Source organism: Leuresthes tenuis, unplaced genomic scaffold, assembly GCF_036924035.1.
Source record: "Leuresthes tenuis unplaced genomic scaffold, fLeuTen1.0.hap1 SCAF_18, whole genome shotgun sequence".
Lineage (NCBI taxonomy): Eukaryota > Metazoa > Chordata > Actinopteri > Atheriniformes > Atherinopsidae > Leuresthes > Leuresthes tenuis.
The window spans coordinates 27,237,419-27,246,556 of NW_027325372.1; the positions used below are offsets into that span (position 1 = coordinate 27,237,419).

The following is a 9,138-nucleotide window of genomic DNA, read 5'->3' on the forward strand; positions in this document are numbered from 1 at the left end:
TCAAACCTTCTTGTAGCCTAACACATCCAGTCCTGCTTTTGATGATGTATGGTTGGGCATTCGCACCTTTTTTTTTACCCATTTTTGAGGAATTATGGGTGGACATTCACACCTTCTTGCAGCTGAACACCTCCGCTCCCGCTTTTGATGGTGTATAGTTGGGCTTCCGAGCCTTTTCTTCCCCGGTTTTTACAAATTATGGTTGGACATTTAGACCTTCTTGCAGCCGAAAACCTCCGTTCCCTCTTTTGATCATACATTGTCGGGCATTCGCACCTTTTCTTACCCGCTTTTTACCAATTATGGTCGGATATTCACACCTTCTTACAGCGAAAAACCTCCGCTCCCTTTTTTGATCATTTATGGTCTGGCAATACTACCTTTTCGTACCCGTTTTTGACTAATTATGGCTGGACATTCACAGCTTCTTGCAGCCGAACACCTCTTCTCCCGCTTTTGATGATGAATGGTCCGGCATTCTTACCTTCTTACCAGAGCCTTCTTACCAGAGCCGTGTTAAAGTCTGCTTCGCATTCACTCTCTTTTCTCAGCAGATTAAAAGAAAGTTCCATCCTGCACCGCTGTTTGCTTTTTCACAAGAGCAGAGGAGAGCGCACCGTTCCCAGCGGCACTGCAGTACCGGGTCGATGCTTGGAGTGAATGGAGCAAGCTCCTTTTTCAACTCCTATTGATAAAAATCCATTTAATATGTAGTCCTTGCATAGACATATCACATATTAAACTGATAAGTACAGATACTACACTTGATCTTAGCCAAAAGGCTAGAACCAGAATCATTCTTCAGAAATCCGAAAATAAGCTCTATTTTATGAGTTATGCACGAATTCGGATTCTCCTATAAAACGAATTCCTTAACTCAAACCAAGTTAAGACTGCTTTGTCCTTCATATTTATTCATGTCTAATCAAGTTTCAACGATAAACAACGTTGTACTTTGTAGAATGAGAAAGAACTTCTTCAGCAATAAGCATCTCTCGACATATGACGAAGTACAGATTTTGCTATAAAATGAATTCCTTCTATCAGCCTGACTTAAAACTGTTTGTCCTCCTTATTTATCCACTTCAAATCAAGTTTCAACAAATAAAAAAATGTTGTAGTTTGAGAAAGTACAACTTAATCTTCAGCAATCAGTATAAAAAGAGGTGCAAATGCCAACCATACATACCTAAAAGGTGGTAATCGAGCTGTAGCAGCTTCGGTAAAAGAGTATAAGTTGAAGAGTTTGTGAATAAAGGTGTGCGCACACATAGTGTGCTGTACGAAAATAGGCAGGGAGCAATGCCGGCTGGGGTATATGTTCTTGTATGTTGTCTGACTGTTTGATTTGAATGTGTTGTGTAAGTGTCCTGTTGAATGTTACATGTTTGGGCTTTGACACGCTTCACTGTGGTTGTTAACTGTGTGGTGTGTCCTGAAATGTTATATGTTTGGGCTGTGTGACATGCTTAATGCTTGTCAGTAGCTACCCACTTATTCATATATAGCAACTGACAACATAAGAAGTCCGGACATACTTTGATAGTAGTTGTAGAAGTATCCTTATTGATAATAGATCACTAATTCATAGTGATAGAACAGTAGATGAACAGGTGCTTGCACATGTCTCACGAAAATAAAATGGGTGTATCATTGCTGATGGCAGAGCAATACTGCCAAACTTATGAGTTCTTGTGGCAAACTTGATTCAGTGTCTTGACGTGTATACGCTGTTTCGCTGACTTGATTGTCACAAGAAACAAAGTGTGTTTGATAAGATCCGACCATTTTATTACGGGAGGATCAGTATGTATGGATTCTGATGTGACTGATAAACCCATTCGTATCTTAAGCATAATCTAATACATGAGACAACGCCCTGGCACACGATAAAAAAAAAAAAGAGAGAGAGCGGTTTTGTGTCCCCACAGTCCATAATGTAGAAAAGAGAGAAAAAAGCCTTTCTGATTTGGTGTGTGTGCTCATAGTGCAGAGTGTAGAGAAAAGAAAGCCGTTTTGGTGTCACGGGTGTTGTGACTTACACACACACATTTCTAAATTGAGAAAGGAAATTATTTTAGAGGAAGCACTAGAGTTTAGATCCCACATTTGTTGATAGGCATTCATTTATTTCTTCACTTCTGATGAAGTTTCAACAATAAACAACAAACTTTGTATTATGAGAAAGAACCAGAATCATTCTTCAGGAATCCGAAAATAAGCTCTATTTTATGAGTTATGCACGAATTCGGATTCTCCTATAAAACGAATTCCTTAACTCTAACCAAGTTAAGACTGCTTTGTCCTTCATATTTATTCATGTCTAATCAAGTTTCAACGATAAACAACGTTGTACTTTATAGAATGAGAAAGAACTTCTTCAGCAATAAGCATCTCTCGACATATGACGAAATACAGATTTTGCTATAAAATTAATTTCTTCTATCAGCGTGACTTAAAACTGTTTGTCCTCCTTATTTATCCACTTCAAATCAAGTTTCAACAATTAAAAAAAAATTGTAGTTTGAGAAAGAACAACTTAATCTTCAGCAATAAGTATAAAAAGAGGGTAACAAAAGGTGCAAATGCCAACCATACATCACTAAAAGGTGGAGCGGAAGTATTCAGCTGCAAGTAGGTGTGAATGTTCGACCATAATTTGTAAAAAGTGGGTAAGAAAAGGTTCGAATGCCCGACTAAATATTAACAAAAGCCTAAAGTGGTTCTTTGGCAATTTCCTGCTCCCTGCTTCTTACAAAAATTCCTTTACTCTTTATTTCTGCTAAAACTGACATTTCCTTTTTGACATCTTTGATTTCTTCTTTAAAGTCTATGCCACACTGATTTAGTTTAAAGTAGCGCTGTAAGCGTTTATGTAGTCCCATCATACATCTATTCTCTTTCCTTTTTTTACGTTTACCTTGCTGTTTAAAAAAAGTCTGGGTCGTTTCTTTCACCATTTCCCACCATTGTGCATGTGTTTCGTAGAGGTCTTGAAGGGTCTGCCACTCTTTATAACATTCCCTGTACTGACTGACTATGATTTCATCCTCCAACAGGGAACAGTTGAGTTTCCACAGACCACTTCCTACCGTCACACCAGAAGGGGGTGAAAGGGTGCAGGAGAGCATAAGGTGGTCTGAAATGAAAACAGGGGTTATTCTAACATCAGTGGGTGGGCAATCTCTAGTAAAGAAATAATCAATGCGAGAGGCTCTGGTGCCATCATGACTAAACCAGGTGAAGCCCTCCTCTCTGGGATGCATGGTTTTAAAACAGTCAGTAAGCTTAAAATCCCTGCATATGCCCTGAAGTAAAATCGAAGTCTTATCCACTTTAAAATCTACCCCTGCTCTTTTTCTATCTTCCCTGCTCAAGATACAGTTAAAATCCCCTCCTACAACTAAAGGTACTTGCCCTAGCATGTAAAGCTGTATATCTTCTAAAAGGTCATACCTTTCATTTTTTCCATTGAAACCATCAATATTTAAGAGGTTAAAGTCTTGCCCCATAAAATTCAAGTGTGCTAAAAGTGCCCGTCCGTCTCTCACCACTGTGCTACCTTTCACCAGAACATGCAGATTTTTAATTAGAATGACCACACCATCATTTTTATTTTGATTTGAGCCACTCCATATCGATAAATGGGGCCACATTTCCTCCCATTGTCTATGGTTTTTTAAAAAAGGTAGTCCACATTCTTGTATTAAAAACACATCTGATTTTATGGAGTCTAAGAAGGATAAAATACTCTGGGCTCTTGTCTTTGATTTCACACTTCTCACATTTAGTGTTGAGAAGGTGAGAACCATTAAAAGCATAAAGGAAAGTAGGTATGTCATTTTCGTTTTTCTAAGTTATCAAAACAAATTACACACAGGTTATTTCTTGGGAAACTAGCTCTTCCTTCATTTCTTTAGGTGAAAAGTGAGTAGGGTGATCTATATTTCCTTTTCGGACTCTCGGTGTTGGCCTCTGACGCAATGTTGCATTTAACTTTGAGTCCCTGGGGGTTGATTGCAGACCTGAAGTTAAAAAGGAGACCTCATTTGGTGAGTCGGAGGGGAAGACTCTAGGTTCTTCCACTGAAGAACTTCTTTGTCAGGCATTCGCACCTTGTCTTACCCACTTTTTACAAACTTTAGTGCAAAGTCTGCAAGGTTGCTAAAAGACTAGAATGCCGGACAATACATCATCAAAAGCGGGAGAAGTGGTTTTTCGGCTGCAAGTAGGTGTGAATGTCCAGCCATAATTACTCACAAACGGGTAAGAAAAGGTACTATTGCCAGACCATATATGATCAAAACAGGGAGCGGAGGTGGTTCAGCTGCAAGAAGGTTTGAATGTCCGACTAAAGTTCAAATATATTAACAAAAGCGGGAGGAGAGGTCTTCGGATGAGAGTGGTTGAAAATTTCCAACCATAATGTATAAAATGCGGTGAAAAAAAGGTGTGATAGAACACTAAAAGGTGGAGCAGAAGTGTTCGGCTGCAAGAAGGTGTGAATGTCCGACTATATTTGGTGAAAAGCAGGTGAAGCAAGGTCTGAATGCCCAACCTTACATCATCAAAAGCGAGATCAGAGGTGTTTGGCTGCAAGAAGGCCATAGTTTGCCAAAAGGGGGTAAGGTGCGAATGTCCGACTAAATATCAACAAAATTTGGGGCGGAGGTCTTCGGATGCAAGTGGGTGTGAATGTCCGACTATATTTGGTGAAAAGCAGGTGAAGCAAGGTCTGAATGCCCAACCTTACATCATCAAAAGCGAGATCAGAGGTGTTTGGCTGCAAGGAGGCCATAGTTTGCCAAAAGGTGCGAATGACCGACTAAATATCAACAAAAGTGGGGGCGGAGGTCTTCGGATGCAAGTGGGTGTGAATATCCCACCATACAAGTATGGTGGAGAGGAAGCTGTGAATGGCCGACCATAGTAAAAGGCGGGTGAGAGAAGGTGCAAATGTCAAACCATACATAATCAAAACAGGGAGCGGAGGTGTTCTGCTGTAAGAAGGTGTGAATGTCAAACCATAGTTGGTAAAAAGCGGGTAAGAAAAGGTTAAAATACCCGACTGTACACAATCAATAGCGGGAGCGGAGTTGTTCGGCTACTAAAAGGTGTGAAAGTCCGACCATGGTTTGTAAAAAGCGGGTAAGAAAAGGTGCGAATGCCCGACAATGTATGATCAAAAGAGGGAGTGGAGGTTTTCGGCTGCAAGAAGGTCTGAATGTCCAACCATAATTTTTTAAAAACCGGGGAAGAAAAGGCTCGAAAGCCCGACTATACACCATCAAAAGTGGGAGCGGAGGTGTTCAGCTGCAAGACGATCTGAATGTCCATCAATAATTGCTAGAAAACATGAAAGAAAATTTTCGAATATCAAACTGCACATGATCATAAGCGGGAGAGGAGGTGTTCAGCTGCAAGAAGGTGTGAATGTCTACCCATAATTACTGAAAAATGGGTAAGAAAAGGTGCGAATGCCTAACCATACATCATCAAAAGAGGGAGCGGAGGTGTTCCGCTGTAACACGGTGTGAATGTCCGACCATAGATGGTAAAAAGCGGGTAAGAAAAGGTTAAATTACCCGACTGTACACAATCAAAAGAGGGAGCGGAGTTGTTCAGCTAAGAGAAGGTGTGAAAGTCCGACCTTGGTTTGTAAAAAGCGGGTAAGAAAAGGTTCGTATGCCCGAATATACACCATCAAAAGCGGAAGCGGAGGTGTTCGGCTGCAAGATATTGTGAACGTCCGACCAAAGTTTGTAAAAAGCAGTTAAGAAAAGGTTCGAATATCTAACCAAACATAATCAAAAGCGGGAGCAGAGCTGTTCGACTGGAAGTAGGTGTGAATGTCAGATCATAATTTGCAAAAAGCTGATGAGAAAGGGTGAGAATGCCCGACTATACACATTCAAATGCGGTAGCGGAGTTGTTCGGCTGTGAGTAGGTGTGAATCTCCAACCATAATTGCTGAAAAATGTGTTAGAAAAGGTAAAAATGCCGGTCCATACATAATCAAAATCGGGAGAGGTGGTGTTCAGCTGCAAGAAGGTCTAAATGTCCATCAATAATTGCTAGAAAACATGAAAGAAAATTTTCGAAAATCAAACCACACATGATCATAAGTGGGAGAGGAGGTGTTCAGCTGCAAGAAGGTGTGAATGTCCACCCATAATACCTGAAAAATGGGTAAAAAAAGGTGCGAATGCCCAACCATACATCATCAAAAGCAGGAGTGCATGTGTTCGGCTACAAGAAGGTGTGAACGTCCAACCAAAGTTTGTAAAAAGCAGTTAAGAAAAGGTTCGAATATCCAACCATACATAATCAAAAGCGGGAGCAGAGCTGTTCGACTGCAAGTAGGTGTGAATGTCAGATCATAATTTGCAAAAAGCTGATGAGAAAGGGTGAGAATGCCCGACTATACACCATCAAATGCGGTAGCGGAGTTGTTCGGCTGTGAGTAGGTGTGAATCTCCAACCATAATTGCTGAAAAATGTGTTAGAAAAGGTAAGAATGCCGGTCCATACATCATGAAAAGCGGGAGAGGTGGTTTTCGGCTGCAAGTAGGTATGCACGAATTCGGATTCTCCTATAAAACGAATTCCTTAACTCTAACCAAGTTAAGACTGCTTTGTCCTTCATATTTATTCATGTCTAATCAAGTTTCAACGATAAACAACGTTGTACTTTGTAGAATGAGAAAGAACTTCTTCAACAATAAGCATCTCTCGACATATGACGAAATACAGATTTTGCTATAAAATTAATTCCTTCTATCAGCCTGACTTAAAACTGTTTGTCCTCCTTATTTATCCACTTCAAATCAAGTTTCAACAATTAAAAAAATGTTGTAGTTTGAGAAAAAACAACTTAATCTTAAGCAATCAGTAGGGTAAGAAAGGGTAAGAAAAGGTGCAAATGCCAACCATACATCACTAAAAGGTGGAGCGGAAGTATTCGGCTGCAAGTAGGTGCGAATGCCTGACAATGTATGATCAAAAGAGGGAGCGGAGGTTTTCGGCTGCAAGGTCTGAATGTCCAACCATAATTTGTAAAAACCGGGGATGAAAAGGCTCGAAAGCCCGACTATACACCATCAAAGGAGGGAGCGGAGGTGTTCCGCTGTAAGAAGGTGTGAATGTCCGACCATAGTTGGCAAAAAGCAGGTAAGAAAAGGTTGAAATACCCGATTGTACACAATCAATAGCGGGATTAGAGTTGTTCCGCTACTAAAAGGTGTGAAAGTCCGACCATGGTTTGTAAAAAGCGGGTAAGAAAAGGTGCGAATGCCCAACAATGTATGATCAAAAGAGGGAGCGGAGGTTTTCGGCTGAAACAAGGTCTGAATGTCCATCCATATTTTGTAAAAATCTGGGAAGAAAAGGCTCGAAAGCCCGACTATACACCATCAACAGCTGGAGCGGAGGTGTTCAGCTGCAAGAAGGTCTGAATGTCCATCAATAATTGCTAGAAAACATGGAAGAGAATTTTCGAATATCAAACCGCACATGATCCCATAATTACTGCAAAATGGGTAAGAAAAGGTACGAATGCCCAACCATACATGATCCTAACAGGGAGCGGAGGTGTTTGGCTGCGACAAGGTGTGTATGTCCACCCATAATTAATGAAAAGCGGGCAACAAGTAGGTTTGAATACCCATCATCAAAAGCAGGAGTGGATGTGTTCGGCTACAAGAAGGTTTGAATGTCTGACCATAGTTTGTAAAAAGCGGGTAAGAAAAGGTTCGAATGCCCGAACATACACCATCAAAGGAGGGAGCGGAGGTGTTCCGCTGTAAGAAGGTGTGAATGTCCAACCATAATTGGCAAAAAGCAGGTAAGAAAAGGTTAAAATACCCTATTGTACACAATCAATAGCGGGAGCAGAGTTGTTCCGCTACTAAAAGGTGTGAAAATCCGACCATGAATGGTACAGTACAATCACCATGGGGTATTCACACCTTTTTTTCACCGCATTTTATTGATTATGGTTGGAAATTCTCACCCACTTTTATCCGAAGACCTCTCCTCCTGCTTTTGTTAATATATAGTCGGGCATTCAAACCTTTTCTTACCCGCTTTTTACAAATTATGGTCGAACATTCAAACCTACTTGCAGCCGAACACCTCCGCTCCCGCTCAACCAAACATAATCAAAAGCGGGAGCAGAGCTGTTCGACTGCAAGTAGGTGTGAATGTCCAGCCATAATTACTCACAAACGGGGGAAGAAAAGGTAGTATTGCCAGACCATACATGATCAAAACAGGGAGCGGAGGTTCAGCTGCAAGGTGTGAATGTCTGACTATAGTTTGTAAAAAGCGGGTAAGACAAGGTGCGAATGCCCGACAATGTATGATCAAAAGAGAGAGCGGAGGTGTTCGGCTGCAAGGTCTGAATGTCCAACCATAATTTGTAAAAACCGGGTAAGAAAAGCCTCGAAAGCCCGAATATACATCATCAAAAGCGGGAGCGGAGGTGTTCAGCTGCAAGAAGGTGTGAATGTTCGACTGAAGTTTGTAAAAAGCTGGTAAGACAAGGAGCGATGTCCCGACATTGTATGATCAAAAGCGGGAGCGGAGGTGTCCAGCTGTGAGTAGGTGTGAATGTCCGACCATAATTGCTGAAAAATGTGTTAGAAAAGGTAAGAATACTGGACCATACATCATCAAAAGCGGGAGAGGTGGTGTTCGGCTGCAAGAAGGTGTGAAAGTCCGACAATGGTTTGTAAAAAGCGGGTAATAAAAGGTTCGAATTCCCGAAATTACATAATCAAAAACGGAAGCGGAGGTGTTCGGATGCAAGAAGGTGTGAACGTCCGACCAAAGTTTGTAAAAAGCAGTGAAAAGCGAGAAAAAGCTTTTCGTGAGTTCTGCATGATTTGGGATTTTGCTTATAAAATGCATTACTTCACTCAAACTATGTTAAAACTGATTTGTCCTTCATATTTACCATGTCTAGAAAGATTTAAACAAAAAAACAACGTTGTACTTTGCAGTAAAAGAAAGAGCAAATCTAAAGTTTCAGGAATCCGAGTATAAGCCTGCTTTCATGAGTTCTGCACGATTTCGGATTTTGCTATAAAATGAATTGCTTTGCTCAAACCAAGTTAAAACTGCTTTGTCCTTCCATAT

General features: G+C 40.8%; 1 non-coding gene across 1 annotated transcript; it reads right to left on the bottom strand.

The window, feature by feature from the left end:
- Positions 1-606: 606 nt before the first annotated feature.
- LOC140276142 (U2 spliceosomal RNA) lies at positions 607-793 on the bottom strand. The gene has a single exon (XR_011908824.1). It is a non-coding gene; the product is annotated as a U2 spliceosomal RNA (small nuclear RNA).
- Positions 794-9,138: the final 8,345 nt, after the last annotated feature.